This window comes from Ambystoma mexicanum, chromosome 9 (genome assembly GCF_040938575.1).
Source record: "Ambystoma mexicanum isolate Mex_15411 chromosome 9, UKY_AmexF1_1, whole genome shotgun sequence".
NCBI classification, from domain to species: domain Eukaryota; kingdom Metazoa; phylum Chordata; class Amphibia; order Caudata; family Ambystomatidae; genus Ambystoma; species Ambystoma mexicanum.
The window spans coordinates 1,549,477,718-1,549,494,429 of NC_090931.1; the positions used below are offsets into that span (position 1 = coordinate 1,549,477,718).

Consider the following 16,712-nt stretch of genomic DNA (forward strand, 5'->3'; position numbering starts at 1 on the left):
AAAACCAGAATTACAATCTTTTTGGGGTTAAGACAAAGACATTGGTTAGCCATTGACTCCTTAACCCCAGAGAGGCAGAAAGAAAGTTGCTGATGAACAGAATCATTAGATGAGGAGCACAAACTCAAAATCTGTGTGTCGTCACCATATAAGTGCACATGAAACCCACAGCCAAGAATTAGCCAAGTAGCCAAAGGAGATGTGCAGAGGGAAAATAAAAGGGGACCAAGGACAGAGCCCTGTAAAACTACTAACGGGAGAGAATGTGACTGAGAGATAGCCCCAGCATACGACAAAAGAACGGTCAGATAATTAAGAGGGAACCCAATGGAGGGCAGTGCCAGAGAAAGAAGAGTGTGTGGAAAGCAGAGTCTGATGGCCACAGTATCAAAGCAGCGCTAACATCAAGTATGACAAGGATAGAAGATGCTTAAGATGGCTGGCCTGAAGAATAGAGTTTAACACAGAGAGAAGAGCAGTTTCCATGGAGAAGACAAAACGTAACCGGACTGATGAGAAGCGAGAAGATAAATTAAGATAAAATGACAGCCGAGTTGAAGTTAAAGAAGACAAATGGGGTGGAAATGAGAAGGTACAGAAGGATGAATGGAAGATTTCTTGAGGAGAGGAATAACAGTGGCAGCTTTAAATGCAGACAGAAAGTAACCAACCAGAAGATAAAAAGGAATTAAAAACAACAGATAAGACAGAGACCAAAGCAGGGTGAATAGGTTGAATAGGTGGAGCAGGTAGGGGGCCAGAGAGAGCAGCAGTGGAATCGGAACGAGAAACGAGAGTGAGAACGTCTGCCTCAGAGATGGGACTGAAGGCGAAGGGAGGATGGTCAGGGGTCAGAGGAAAGAGATTTGTGGAGATATCAGGAATAGTAGCAGCCTGTGGAATTTGAGAGTATCTAATGCTCCCTATTTTAGAGAGGAAGAAGATGGCAAAGTCATTGGAAGTAAGAAAAGAACAAGAAGAAGGATCAGAGGAGAAAGGAACGAGGGCTTAATTCAAGGTAGAGTGCAGATGTTTTGGAGAAGTCCTCAGAGTCCGAATACGATTCTCAAAGCAGTTGGGTTTAGCTTGTTTTAGTTGCAAAGCGAATGACTGACAGAGTGCAGAGAACAATTGGTAAGCAGTAGTGCTAAGAGATTTTAGCCATTTTCCGCTCCGCTCTACGGAGCTCGATTCTCAGTTGTTTAAGAGAATCTGAGAGCCACGGGCGAGGAGGTTTCCCCCCAGGTGTAAATGTAAAGATGAGGACATAGCATAATGGAGCTTATGAACTGCAGAATCCAGATCAGAGGAAGAGAAGTCTGTGAGATCTGTTAAAACGGAAGTAGAAAAGAAGACGTAGAGATATAGCTAATAGTAGGAGGTGGAGGAGGAAAAGAAAAAGAGACATCAGAAAACGGTCAGCGGGTAGAAGGAAATGGGACTGAATAGCATCAAGAATGGAGCAGTCACGTGAAGTGAACAGTAACAGACGACCCCAGCGATAATGTGAGTAGCAGGTGAAGGCAGTAAATTAAGATTAGAGGAGAGAGTAGAAAAGATCAAGGGGCAAGAGGCAGGATCAGATAGGGGAAGGGGAATAGTAAAATCTCCAAGGACGATGACAGGGGAGGCACGGGAGGAGAATAAATAGAAAGGAATCAAAGTGGTCATAAATATCCGAGAGCGCCTTGGGACGATAGATTACCGGTAGAGGCGGAAAAAGAGGGCAGGAGTTTCAAAAAGAGAAAAAGAAGGGAAGGGAAATGAAAGAGGGGAAGAAGTCCAATGCAGGTGGAAGAGCACACCAGTCCTGCCACCAGACCCCGACAGTAAAGGTGAGGAGCAGGAAGAGGTTAAAGCACCCGGAGTAGCAGTGTCGAAATGGCAGAACCAAGCTTCAGCAATACAGAGGTAATCAAATGTAAAGGAAAAAAGACCAAATCTGTTTTGGGGACGATGGAGCGAGCATTCCAAAGCCCCAAGTTCATAGAAACAGGGAGAGAAACCTGAATAGTGGGATACGCCTCGGTCTAGAGAAAGAAGTACGGGAGGTATATTCATGGAGCAGAACCATGTAATAAGATAAATAGTGAGGAGATAAAGACAGAGCTTCATGGTGAGCAATTAACAAAGGTAACATAACCAACCATATGGCTGCAGCAAGAAAGAGGGAGGACGCGCGCTGGCGTGAACATGGGCAAACAGGGAAGGGCCGCGCCCTTAGAACATCCGCTCTTAGTAGCGGACGCTTGGTGACAGATGCTCAACTCTGACATTAAAAATAGGGAAAGGGACAGCGTGGACTGATGGAAGGTGGGGGATAGAGCCTCAGACCCACCCAGAGACCAGAGGTAAACCGGTTTCTTAAAGGAAAATCAATGTAAAACATAAATGTCAGAATGGCAAGTATATATGGTGCTAGGTCGCCGCTTCCCCATGTGTGTATCGCACATGGGTTTCCTCTTGCTATATGTAATGGTGGTTCTACATCTTAGAGAAGGACCTGGCTGGGATGAGCTGGAAGTAAAATGAGAGCATCATACAAAAGTTCAGAGGACATTGGGTAAGGACATTAGCGTAGGGGAGGGGGAACACCCTATCTCTCCTAATGGTGTTCTCTTTTGGTATTCTTCCCCGAACCTTCCACTCAGCTTGCGAAAAGGGGGAAAAAGACCCTTGGCTTTTTTACAAAGGCTACAGCTGAGTTTTGTTTTTCAATTTTCTATTGACATTAAATAACACAACAGAGTAAGTTAAACTGATGAACACTTTGCTGGTATAATTCTGAGGTTTGTATGTGATCCCCCTTTGGGGACTGGAGCAGAGGAGGGGGGGGGGAAGGGTACTTGTTATATATGTTGAATGTCAGTAGTATAGGCACTGTACCTTTGCATTCTCCTGAGCTGAGACCGTCTTCCTTTCTCTCTCTCTCTTCTGTACTCGGAGGTTGGATTAAGTGGAGGTCTTCCTCTCTCTTTATGCTGAATGACTCTTCAGGATTGGTCATCGTGCCACCTGTCATATAAAGTAAATATCTATCATTTCCACTCGCAGGACATGAATATAATTCTGTTCTCAGACCTACCAAGTATTTGGGCTTTTACCCAACTTCCCATGTCTGCAAGAACAACTGGTGTTCAGACTGGTCAGCATTCAAGACCACGGGCAAATATGGCACATTACTCCCTACAGTGGCCATTCTCCATTGAGAGGGTGCAGGGGATGGCGGCTGTACCGAGGCCATCTGACCCCACCGGGAACGCCATTGCCCGAGCAAGCACGCACGCTGCATGAGCCATATCAGAAGGAGTTGGGGTCTCTTCCGCTGCTCCTCAAACATGTTCCAGGCTGTGTTGAGGCATGCGCCTACATCATACATCCTCTCTTCTGTGTGGATTGTGTCCCTCGCCCATGCCTGTCCTCGCTTGTGTGTGGGGGGTGAGGGGCTGCTGTCCCTCTAGATCACCTGCATCCAAGGGCTCAGACCACATCTTTGTTTTTGCTTTTTTACTCACCACCCCTCTACAGTGGGTGTACTGCTGCTGAAAAGAACCTTTTGTTCTGGACTACATGTTTAAAGCCTCAGTTTAGTGTTTGGATTGAGCAAATGTAACAGAACCTGGACCTGTTATTCTTTTCTCTGAGGAATTTGTGTTTAGAATTCCTTTGGAACTGTTTTTCTGCCTCTTTTCATCGCATACCCTTTGGGATTGAACTCTGTGATTCTAGATTTCCCTGGACCTCATTCCCTCTACAATATGGGAACTTTTATTTTTTGTCTGCCTGCTGTCGGGTGCTGGCTGTCCTTGTATAGTCGGGGTTCTGATGGATTGCTGCTTGTACCCTGGAATGGCTAATAGTCTTTTCATGGTACTTCTGGGGCTCAACTCTTCACATTCCCTCCCTTTTTCCACTGGGGTGGGGGTCGGCTTAGCTTTGGGAATTCTGAATCTAATCACTCTTCTTCCCACTGCTGCTTCTGGGCGGGTGATGCCAGGAAGGGACAGGAACTTGCATTGGTAACATCTTGGAGATCTGTGAGGGCTTTTATGGGACCACAAATGTTACCTGGTAAAACTAAAAATCTACAGCAGATCATCTGCTGGCAACAGACAAAGACCAGGCTTCATAGAACATGTTAGGCAAGTTCTCCTTCTAGCAACTTTCCCTCCATTTCTATGGACCCCCAAACGTTTTGCTTTTGTTTTTGTTCTCTGCCTTGACTTTTTCCACTGCACTTCTGCTCATAAGTCATGGGGAAACTGACCGGTCGTTCAGGCTGTCAGTCCTGGGAAACTCTTTCTTCCCTTAGTCTTTTGACTCTGTTACTTTTTCTGGTAACTTTTTATCATTGCACAATGCATCTTCCAATGCAGTGCAATGGGGTTTCTTTTGTATGACCGTAGACTGCACTCAAAGGGATTTTTTGGTTACTTTAGATGTTCCTAAAGACAAGCTGGTGGCTGTAGTTGCATTTTGGCTATTTTTGCAATACCTTTTGTTAGCCCTAGCACGTTTAACATGTGTGGCTACTAACTGTGGCTAGTGTCTGAACATGGTTTTTGCTTGTTCATTTGGCCATCTCGTTCTGTAGCCTTCTTGCTACCCGCCCAGGTCAGGAAATTCCTTTTATGGTCATGCACTTGCCGGGAAAGCCTTGGTTTCTGCCCTGTCACCGACCAGAGACTCCCTCGAGCCTACAACTCCTGGGCACCAAGGACTGGAAGTAACAGTGGGAAAAGGGACCTCTGATGACCGTTTTAAGACCTTCCAAGCCCTAAGAAAAACCAGAGTACGGGGTGAGTTACAGCCGTACTTACCTGAACCTCTATCTCCTCTCTTTAAAGGGTTTCCTGACTTTTGAAAGTTCTACATTAGTTTGGCTTTGCCATTGCTTGTTTGTGCAGTTTGTGCAAGCACTCTGAAAGCTTGGGGCTGTGTTATTCACTAGAATAGACCCTCACCTGACTTCTGGAACCATCCTCCCACCCACAAGACCCTACTAACTTGTTCCTGCCTTACAGAACTACTTGGAACTTTGTGAACTTTTTGGGTACAAGGCCCCAGTCAACATAGAGTTGGACTCCTAAGGTTAGGGATGTATTCTTGCAAATCTTACCATTCCCTTTCTTTTCAGTATTGTGGGGTGGGGGTATTGTACTTTTATTGCACTGGCTACAGAGGCTGTATATATGTATTTTATTATAGTGTTGTGTGATATTATTATTATACATTTACAAAACTTAAGATACTAAAATCCCAACAATGTTCAATAAAACATCAAACAAATATTTTACAAAAAGAGAAAAGAAAACAATTCAAAGTGTCCAAAATTACAACAGTTTCAAGACAAGGAAACAAAACATGAGCTATTATGGCAATCCATAGGATCCCCAACAGGCTCTTCATAAAAAGGACGCTACGTCCAGTTATTACCCTAACTTCAGCATTAGACAAAAACAACAAGCCTGTACCAAAAACTGATTCAAGTACTTATGGCAATTTACAGAATATTGCAGAAATTTTTCAAGAATCGGAAAACCGCTATCTTTAGCGACATCCCAGAACCATGCAACATTTCCCACCACTGCTTTTCAGAAAGAACCCACTCAATAGAGTTTACACATTCTGAGAAATACTCAATCCGTTCTGTCATTAAAGACTTAGATTCTAACAAAAGATGACATAATGTTTCTTTTTCTTTAGGATGATGACAGAACCTACACAGAAACTCAGTTTTAATTGATTCTCTCTCGTTTTTCAGACCGTATTTCTGGGATTTCACCCGTAAAGCAAACATTAAAGCGAATTCTCATAATCTCATTCTGGAGAACCTGACTAGGGTATTTTATCAGATATCATTCCGGAAAGCCCACGGCCTTCTGGTGAGTAACTAAATGACAAAACAGCTTTGAGTTAACCACATTAGCTATGGTGTTAGACCAATCTGCACATTGTAGTAACTTTTTAACATGCAATGGATTGTTGATCAGGGTCTCACTTTCAACCCCCAAATTCAGCAGATATTCGTTACTCCACGCCTACAATTTCAACAGGTGGTCGAGACCTGAGTTACCAGTCTTAAGGCCACTTCCCAAAATTCTATATAAATTGTCCCCAGAGACATAAATTAATCTTCTATAGAGGGATAACTTACGCCACTGTGCCCAAAAGTTCCATGTGAGCAATCCCAGCTCATAGTGCAATGCTTCAATAGGAAAAGATTTCGGAAGCCGCAGGAGCAGTGGTCTCCCTTTCCTGGATCCATCCTGAATTGCCCTCGAATTCGGGTAAGCATCATTATTCCGTGCGAGATTCGTTTTTTCTCGCTGCTAATTGTACCAGTGATCGGCCGACCTGCAAGAATATCTACACAGCCTGCATGTTTTAAAATTGATGCCAACAGCTGCTGTGTTTGCCCCTGCCACCATCAGCCGCCACAAGGTTTTTACACTTCCAAGATGGCCGTCCGCCATGTCTCAAGGAACCCCAGTGCCTAACTGAGCACAGCCGACTGTCCTCGCATCCGATTGGCCATTGAGCCACCTTAAGCAGCCTATCGCCAGCCGGTAGGCGAAGCCGGCCCACTCCCAGCAAGGCCCAGGATAATAAGGCCAATACCTGTCTTCACCTGTCCTCAGCCTTCCTCGCGGTTCGCCCGGACCCCCTGCAGGATTCCAGACCAACCACAACGGTAAACGCCACTTCGCTTACACAGCCTGTGGTTAAATTGAACTGCTTTGACTCTGGAAAAGGCTTTGTTGCCTCAAGCTACTTAATGCCACTCTCGTGCACTCAGGCCTTATTGCATGCTGTATCTGTGCCCAAAGTTACTTCGCACTGCATATGTTGCGCCCCTTGCTCTTAATCCATGCACAGCATCAAGCGCAACTCCACGCATACCGCTGTTCTGCCTTTACCACTAGCCTTACACTATGACACTCGCTAACTCTTGTACTTAGGTGGCTGCACCTATTGTTACCTCATCCTGCTATGGTCCCCCATGATCAATGTCCTGTATGCTGCCCGAGATTATAGTCTATACACCTGAGCCTTCTGCAGCCATTTATAGGATCCTGCTATGGTGCTGCTGGCCTGCTATGCATACTCCCCAAGCCGCACTAGGTCAGCCCTCTCTGGGGTTATTTCTTAATTGACCCTGCCACAGCAACCCCAATTGTGTTGTGCCTTAAGGTCGCTTACAGACCATCCCAAATTGTGTTGTGCCTTAAGGTCGCTTACAGACCATTTTAAATTGTGTTGTGCCTTAAGGTCGCTTACAGACCATCCCAAATTGTGTTGTGCCTTAAGGTCGCTTACAGACCATTTTAAATTGTGTTGTGCCTTAAGGTCGCTTACAGACCATCCCAAATTGTGTTGTGCCTTAAGGTCGCTTACAGACCATCCCAAATTGTGTTGTGCCTTAAGGTTGCTTACAGACCATTTTAAATTGTGTTGTGCCTTAAGGTCGCTTACAGACCATTTGACATTGTGTTGTGCCTCAAGGTCGCTTACAGACCATTTTAAATTGTGTTGTGCCTTATGGTCGCTTACAGACCATTTGACATTGTGTTGTGCCTTAAGGTCGCTTACAGACCATTTGACATTGTGTTGTGCCTTAAGGTCGCTTACAGACCATTTGACATTGTGTTGTGCCTTAAGGTCGCTTACAGACCACTTCAAATTATGCTGTGCCTTCAGACCGCTCACTCTGTGGCCCGCAGCCCCATTGCTGCTGGGCTTGGCAAACTCTAGATGCCAACTGATATATGCAACCTAGCCTCCGATAGGACTGTCATTTCTAGATGCCCCCTGATGTATGCAACTTAGCCACTGATAGGACCACCATATCTAGCTGCCTTTGATATATGCAAACCTGTCGCTGACACGACTGTCAAAACTAGTTGCCGTTGACACACGCATTTTAGTCACTGACAGGACTGTCAAGGTAGATATACCTCGCTGCTTGCACTTCAATTACCATTGAGTTGTCAAATTTAGACGCCCTTCGGCTACCTGCCTCCCAACATGCACATCACCAATACACACCTAACACTCACTCTCTGCACCCTACTCTGGACCCTTCTAACCATCATCATAACAATGGCTCACACCAATTCCACTCTTTGCAACCTGCAAGAGAGAAACATTCGACTTAGAGCAAGGCTGCCTCGCCTCTATGACCTCAAAAACAAAAGAACTAGACCACCAGGCCCTACCTCAACTCCTACTACACATGACCCTAACCGTCCTGCCCTAGTGGCAGAAAGAAGCCATAAACTTCAAACCGACCTCTATAATCAGAGGAGGCCCAACACACCTAATCCTAGACTGATCCAAGATAAAATTACAATTCCTAGCCTATCAGGAGCCCTTATCAATGCGAGGTCCCTCATAGCTCACAGTACTGAAATTGCCGAAATACTTGCCCTGGACAACTTAGATTTACTCGCAATCACCGAGACCTGGCTCCATGACGCCGCAGGTCCTGCACTCATGATTGCCGTACCTGATAATTACAACATTCTAAGAGTTGATCGCCCCAACTCACGAGGAGGTGGCCTAGCCATCATCGCCAAAACTAAGCTTGATGCAAGACTCACCCCTCACCCGGAAATAACATCATGCGAACTCCTCTCAGCCAAAATACCTATCTCTAACAGTAGCACATTAACTGTTCTCTTGGTATATAGACCACCAGGCCCACTAGGCAACTTCGAAGAAGATTTATCTAGCTTCCTTACTAACAACATCAAAGACACTACCCAGCTCTTACTACTAGGTGACTTCAACTTGGGTTTCAATGATAATGAGGACAAACAAGCCCACTCCATCCAATCCATTATAGTCGACCATGGCCTGACTCAGAACATTTTTGCCCCCACGCACATAAAAGGACGGACCCTAGATTGGATAGCTAATCGAAACTGTAACACCACTATCTCTAAAATCCTGCCACAAACATGGATGGATCACCACCTCATCAGTTTCTCATTAACTATAGAACTGCCTAAACCAATTAACCAAGATATAGTACCAGCCATGCCAACCAGAAGTAAAAAAGACATTACTTCGGAAAAATTGCTCCCTCTCCTCCTACCAGCCCTTGCTGCCAGCGATACTAACCAGGACCCTAACACACTAGTTGAAACATTCAACAACACCATGTCCAATGCGTTGGACACAATAGCCCCCATCAAACTTCGTAAAAGCAAACGTGAATCCCATCTCAACTCATGGTTCACCCCTCACCTCAAAGAACTATGAATCCAAAAGCGCAAACTCCAAGCTATCTGGAGGTATACACCCTCAGCTGAGAATAAAACCATCCTCAACAACTTTGCCAACAAATATAAGAAGGAAATAATCCAAACCAAAAAAGACACATTCAATGAAAGAATTAGCAAGGCTAATTCCAATTCTAAAGAACTTTTCTCCATCCTCCGGGAAATGGAAAACCCTATTGCTCCCGTAGACAACGTCCCCAAAGATAAACAGTGGTGCACTAGCATCCAAAATGCCTTAGCTAACAAAATTGCAACCTTGCAAACCAAAATCGCAAAGAAGAAAGCATCCTTGAGCCCTACTAAGGCCCACATTATCCACTCGACTAATTCACACCGAACAGCCACCCAATACAATTGCCAACCTTTCAGTTTTACCAACATATCCATCCTAGAAACCGAAAAGGTGATCATATCACTAAAGCCCTCTAACTGCCAAGGTGACAACTGCCCTGCACAAGTCATTAAGGACGCAGCACGAGATTTAGCACCCTTCATCTCGAAACTAATTAATGCTTCATTTAAATCGAGTATTGTACCATCTAACCTCAAAGAATCTTGGGTTCTACCCCTCCTTAAAAAACAGACACTCGATCCAGCCATCCCTACCAACTATAGGCCAATCACCACAGTCCCATTCCTCCTCAAAATCATTGATAGAGTAGCCTACCTCCAGATCCAAAACTATCTGGAGACAAACCAACTACTAGGTACTCGCCAATCTGGTTTCAGACCATTACATGGCACTGAAACAGCCCTTATCGATCTCAAAACACAAATCGACGAGCTGAAGGATAAAGGTAAAACAGCTATGCTCCTCCTCCTTGATCTATCAGCGGCCTTTGACCTAGTGGACCACGCAGTGTTATGCAACCACCTAGCGTCTGCCGCCCATTTCTCAAGTGAAGCTATAGCCTGGGTACAATCCTTCCTTGCCAACCGTACGATGAGAGTGTTCTCCCCTTTAGCCTCAGCGGACCCAATACATATCACCTGTGGCGTCCCACAAGGTTCATGTGTCTCACCTACCATGTACAACGTCTTCACTAAGCCACTCTTCGACAAATTGGACAGACTAGGGGTAACCTATACCAACTATGCGGACGATACGCAAATCCTCTTACCTCTATCTGGCAACTTTGTCGAAGACACAGCGCTAGTAAATAAGATCTACCTCATCATTCAGGCATGGATGGTCTCCCACGGCCTCTGCCTGAATGACGACAAAACTGAGATACTGATCCTGGGTTCCGACTCCAACCTTAGAAAACTTAGCCCAAACTACCGTGCCTTTAACATTGATGGCAACATAATCAAAGTGGCAACAGAGGTAAAAACACTAGGTTTCTACCTCGACTCCACGCTATCTCTCAAAAAAGAAGTTAATTCCCTAGCGTCCTCCACAGCCTACACTTGCAAATTAATCAGGGCCTGCAGACCCTACCTCTCGAAATCTAATTGCATCACCCTAGCCAATGCCTTAGTAATGTCAAAACTGGACTATTGCAACGCCCTCTATGCAGGAGCTAGCAAAACTGCCATAAACAAAATGCAAATACTACAGAACAATGCTCTTAGAGCAGCTCTCGACATACCCCATAGAGCCCACATCTCTAACATCAGAAAAGGCCAGCATTGGCTAAAAATCAGTGATAGAGTTCTTCTTAACACACTATCCCTCACCCACAAAGGCCTGAATAACAATGCGCCCCCATATATCTCGGCCAGACTGACAAGAAAATCCTCCACTCAACACACTAGAGCCGCTAACCAATTTCTACTCGAAACCCCCAGATTCAGACTATCCAAAGCAGGTGGGGCAAGCTTCCCGGTTAGAGCTGCGCACGCCTGGAATGCACTGCCCACCGCACTGAGAGCCAACCTACCCTACACCAGATTTAGATACAAAGTGAAAAGTTGGCTCTGGACCAATGACGACTTACAATAGCGTTAGGCCAGGACCTATCCAAACTTCTACCAAACTAGGAACTTGTACTTCACTTAACCGGCACCGAATGCACCTTTGTATATCTGCTCTGTAATTTCTTCATGAACTGTACTCCCTGTATGTATTCCATGTATGTAACCTAAGCTTAAGTATTCTTATGACTGCTGCGCCCGGCTACCCCTGGGTTTTGTGCGCATTATCAAATAAACAATACAATACAATACAATACATAATTGCTTTTAGCATTTTGGACTCAATTTTAGAGATTTCGGCTGTTGCACTACCAGGAAAGATTTCTACCCGATAGACCATTTTCGGGGTCACTTTTAGCCTGAAATAACGAAGTAAGGGGGTTATTGAAAACTTCCCAAATTTGTTGTCGATTTTTTTCAATTGTGCTATTAATGGTGTACCTTTCAACAGAAGGTGTTCTCGATACCTACATTGGTTTTTCTTATTAAAGATGGGAAAACCAAGATATATCATGGCTGACTCAACCTGCAATTTTTTGTTATTCAGAAACTACGATATCTCCCTACCATTTTTTATTCCTTTTTTGTTTGATAGAGTCAAAATAACAGTTTTACTTACATTAGTGGAAAGATGGTTTGCGGCCGTATACCTATGGAAGGCCATAATCATACGCTGTAAGCCTTTTGGGGACTGATCAACTAAAAGAAAATCGTCCGCTTAGGCTATCCAGGCAACTGAAGTCCCTCCAATTTTTGGTGGGATGAAGGAACTTTTCTCTAAGCAATTCCCCACATCGGAGACATATAAATTGAAGAGTGTCGGGGCAAAAAGACACCCCTGTCTTCAGCCATTCAGGTTTTCAATGGGGCTGGACAAGAGACCATCCATATTTAACCTGATCTGAACTCGTGAGTGACAATGGAGATGGATAAGGATGGATAGAAGATACCCAGTAGATTCAATTTACACCCTATCAAACGTCGTACTCAAGTCAATAGCGGCAAGGTAAACAGGAGATGCATCCGTTTTTCATGCCCTATTTTGTAAAATAGTCAGAAACAAGCCACCCACTTCCGTCCCAATACCTTTTCTAAGTCCATATTGCTGGGGGCACAAGATGGATTCTCGCTTCATCCATAGCTCCATCTCCTTTAGTACCAGACCCGCAAAGATCTTCGAGTCCGCGTCTAGTATGGCGATTGGACGATCATTTTTAGGAAGATTCCTATCACCCTTTTTAAATATGGGGATGATGTACGATAGGTGCCATGTTGTTGGAATATTTTTCGTTCTAATAATGTCTTTGAAAAAAAATAAAGAGTTTTCACCCACATTCCCGAATTCCCCTAGAATGTCGCGTGCGATAGACCATTGGGTCCTCCTGCTCTCGAGGCACAAGCTTGTTTTATTTGAGAGTCAATGTCTGTGACGCTGAAATTTAATGACCACGATGAATGTAAAATCTTACACCAGTTTTTGCTTGTAGTTGCTTGTTTATATATGAGGCCAAAATGGCCAAACCAAGCCTGTTCACATATAGGATTTGTTTGTGCTGTAAGTTGAATGGATTCTAAATTAGTTGTGGGATATTATAACATGCTTATAGTCATTTTTATGGTGCTTGGCCATAAATAAATACAATATTTGTATAACTATCTGTCTAAGTGTAATCCTTCATTGGGGACCCCTCACCACACTCACTCACTCACTCCTGAGACTAAGCCTTGTCCACACTCCATGCTACCTTGATTGGTTTGGCTAACTGATAGAGGTCCCCTGTTCACTATAACCAAGGTGGCCTTCTACACATCTCTCCACCAGGTCAGCGTGTAGACATCCAGTCTAACAGAACATAGCATAAAAATGTATCAATTCATATCACGCCATGAATCAGTCAGGAATTAGTTTTTTAACCTGTGAGGCCAGAGCCGAAATTAAGCCCTGTCGCTGTGTTTCAATGCAACACCCTGTCTAAAGCACTCTCTCTCTCCCTAGTTTCTGGCATTTCCCTCCCTCTCTCTCTCCTTGCTATTGATCCTCCATTTATCCCTGTTCCCCTCCATTTCTCCTCATCTCTCCTTCCATCATTCTTGGTCCTCCTCCCCTATGACCTTGGCCCTTTTTTCTTTTTGTTCCTCCAGTTTCCTTTCCCCATATTTATTTACTTTTTGCTTACATATGTAATAAAGTGCACATCTTTCCATAATCCTTTGGGAAGGGAGCCTTAGCTCAGAGAAAGAACAGAAATACAAGAAAAAGAAAAACAAAGGGAAGAAAGCGGTACAACAATTATTTAAACAGGGGAGTGTTAGTGCAGCCTCACCCAATGGGTTCTAAGGTCTTGGGAAAAGATATAGTGTTTGGCAGCAGCCGGATAATGGGACAGGCTAGTGCCCTCTGTCCTCTCTCACTCCATCCTTCCATCTCCTTACATGGCTTTTTTCCCAGCGTCCCTCTCTTTAACTTAGCCTATAGTGTCTTCCTTTTGCTCTCAATACTGCAAATCCATATTATAAACTGCATCATATCAACCTTTTACCCATCCTGCCCAGTTCCCTTATTGCACCCCTATGCTCCCTGCCCCTCCTCGATCATGGCAGCAGACGTGCCACTCAAGACACACTGACCTTCGACTGACCTCTGACGCAGGCCGGATACAGCAGAACGCTTCAGACACCAGGATCGTCTCAACACCCCTATTCTCCTCACAGGGAAGGATTGTAAGAATCTCTGCAGGGCTTCTGGGAAACCACCAAAGGGGAGGCTCTATAGTAAGAGTGTCAGGAGAGAGTGGAGGAAATGATCTGCTGTGAGGGTCTAATCTACAAGCCCTGCAAGATGAGGAGCCAGATATTGAGAGGGTCCTTCTCAGTGACGTTAGAAACACTGTGAGGCCATGCGCATGATGGGGAGGATAAGGAGGGGAAACCACCAAAGGGGAGTCTCTATAGTAAGAGTGTCAGGAGAGAGAGGAAGAAATGATCTGCTGTGAGGGTCAAATCTTCAAGCGCTGCAAGATGAGGGGCCAGATAAGGAGAGGGTCCTTCTCAGTGACGTTAGAAACACTGTGAGGCCATGCGCATGATGGGGAAGATAAGGAGGGGGAAAGGACCACTGACATGATGCTGAGGATAAGGAGGGGGGAAATGACCACAGACATGATGCTGAGGATAAGGAGGGGGAAATGACCACTGACATGATGCTGAGGATAAGGAGGGGGAAATGGCCACTGACATGATGCTGAGGATAAGGAGGGGGAAATGGCCACTGACATGATGCTGAGGATAAGGAGGGGGAAATGGCCACTGACATGATGCTGAGGATAAGGAGGGGGAAATGACCACTGGCCTGATGCTGAGGATAAGGAGGGGGAAAGGACCACTGGCCTGATGCTGAGGATAAGGAGGGGGAAATGACCACTGGCCTGATGCTGAGGATAAGGAGGGGGAAATGACCACTGGCCTGATGCTGAGGATAAGGAGGGGGAAATGACCACGGACATGATGCTGAGGATAAGGAGGGGGAAATCACCACTGGCATGATGCTGAGGATAAGGAGGGGGAAATGACCCCGGACATGATACTGAGGATAAGGAGGGGGAAATGACCACAGACATGATGCTGAGGATAAGGAGGGGGAAATGACCACAGCCATGATGCTGAGGATAAGGAGGGGGAAATGACCACTGACATGATGCTGAGGATAAGGAGGGGGAAATGATCCCAGACAGGATGCTGAGGATAAGGAGGGGGAAATGACCCAGGACATGATACTGAGGATAAGGAGGGGGAAATGACCACAGACATGATGCTGAGGATAAGGAGGGGGAAATGACCACTGACATGATGCTGAGGATAAGGAGGAGGAAATGACCCCGGACATGATGGGGAGGATAAGGAGGGTAAATCACCAATGACATGATGCTGAGGATAAGGAGGGGGAAATCACCAATGACATGATGTTCAGGATAGGGAGGGGGCAATCCCCACTGACATGATGCTGAGGATAAGGAGGGGAAATCAGCAAAGGGGAGGCTCTATAGTGACAGCATCAGAAGAGAGAGGAAGAAATTATCTGCTGTGAAGGTCTAATCTACAGTCTGAGGATAAGGAGAGGGAAATGACCCCGGACATGATGATTACCTTACCTTTTTTTCTTTCCCTCGCTCTGGCTTCTTCTTCCTACCACCCAAGTCACCATTCAAATGTTGTGAATTTTACCAGGTAACTCTTATAATCAACAAACCTCCCACTTTCTCTGCTTCAGATCCGGGTGGGTGCATGTGGTGGGAGAGTGGAATGTCTGCGTTCTCATGTGTTGACAAGACATGTATGTGTGCGACTGCAGATCACAGCTAATGCGCGATGCTTACCGTGACTTCTCGCCGCCTCCAGCGTGTCCGTGGGACTCAGGTCTTGCTTTCCTTTGGTTCTTAACGAAAAGATAGTGCTGACAATAAGTGGACCTGTTGAAACAAATTTCAAAAACTCACATTATTAAAGGTACTCCTTGCCCTAATATAAAGAGAATAATCTATTATTATTTTTTTAAACTGTTTTTATTAACTTTTTCAATGCACTCCATACAACAGGCCATACACGAAATAGAATAAAGAAAAAACACTTAACAATGCCCCACTATGGGACACCCACCCAACCCCTTCCAGGTTATACATTCATGCAACAATGACGCGTCTGAGTAACCTAACGCAACAAAAGGTTCAAGACCCCTAGGGCCCTAATACTATAAAGGACAAAACACCAAAATAAACCCACACCAAAGCAAAGTCTCTAACCAGTCTTTGGGGCCGAGGATCTCTGGCAAACCGCAGGAGTATCCTCCAAGTTATCTTGTGACAATGGAACGCTCTCACAGTTCAATTCGCAAAGCATGTAGCTCCTGAAGGCCAGCCAATAGTCCTTGGGTCTGCTGTTAAGGGGAAGCGATTGTACTGCTTCTCCCTCCACTAACACATCGACATAGAATTCACCCATTGATGTAGTGAAGGTGCGCGCCACTAATGTTCTAGCGTCAGCAGAGGCCATGCCGACCAGGCATTTATCACTATATGATTGCAATTCCACCAGTGCCAACAACCAGGTTTCCGGAGTAAAAGGAATTGGGGTCTCCACCATCTGCTCCATGACATCAGCAATGGCCACCCAAAAGGTTTGAATGTAAGAGCAGGACCAGGCCACATGGTAAAAATCGGCTGGGGTTTGCTGACATCTCCTGCAGTTCGGGGACCTGAGTGGGAACCGTTTATGTAGAGAAAGTGGAGAATAGTACGGTTGATGTAGAAATTTAAAATGGATCAAGCGAAATCTATTATTGACGGAGATCGCTTTGGTCTGAGCAAGTATGAAGCCCCATTGGGCCTCTGACAATGAACGTGCCATACTGTCTTCCCATTTGACCCTATATGGAGATGAGGAAGGGGACACCAGTAGTCGAGCCAAGCCATACAAGGATGAAATCACCTTTCTAGGGGATGTCGGGGCTATAAT

General features: G+C 45.2%; 1 long non-coding RNA gene and 1 pseudogene across 1 annotated transcript in view; one reads left to right on the forward strand and one right to left on the reverse strand.

The window, feature by feature from the left end:
- Positions 1–16,712, forward strand: part of LOC138487583 (zinc finger protein 850-like) — a 673,452-nt pseudogene that overhangs the window by 404,947 nt on the left and 251,793 nt on the right.
- Positions 2,893–16,712, reverse strand: part of LOC138489500 (uncharacterized) — a 61,904-nt gene continuing 48,084 nt past the window's right edge. Inside the window, exons 2-3 of the long non-coding RNA XR_011274803.1 lie at positions 15,578–15,670; positions 2,893–3,015 (exon numbers count right to left, since the gene is read on the reverse strand). This is a non-coding gene — a long non-coding RNA (uncharacterized lncRNA). The remainder of the gene's footprint in view (positions 3,016–15,577; positions 15,671–16,712) is intronic.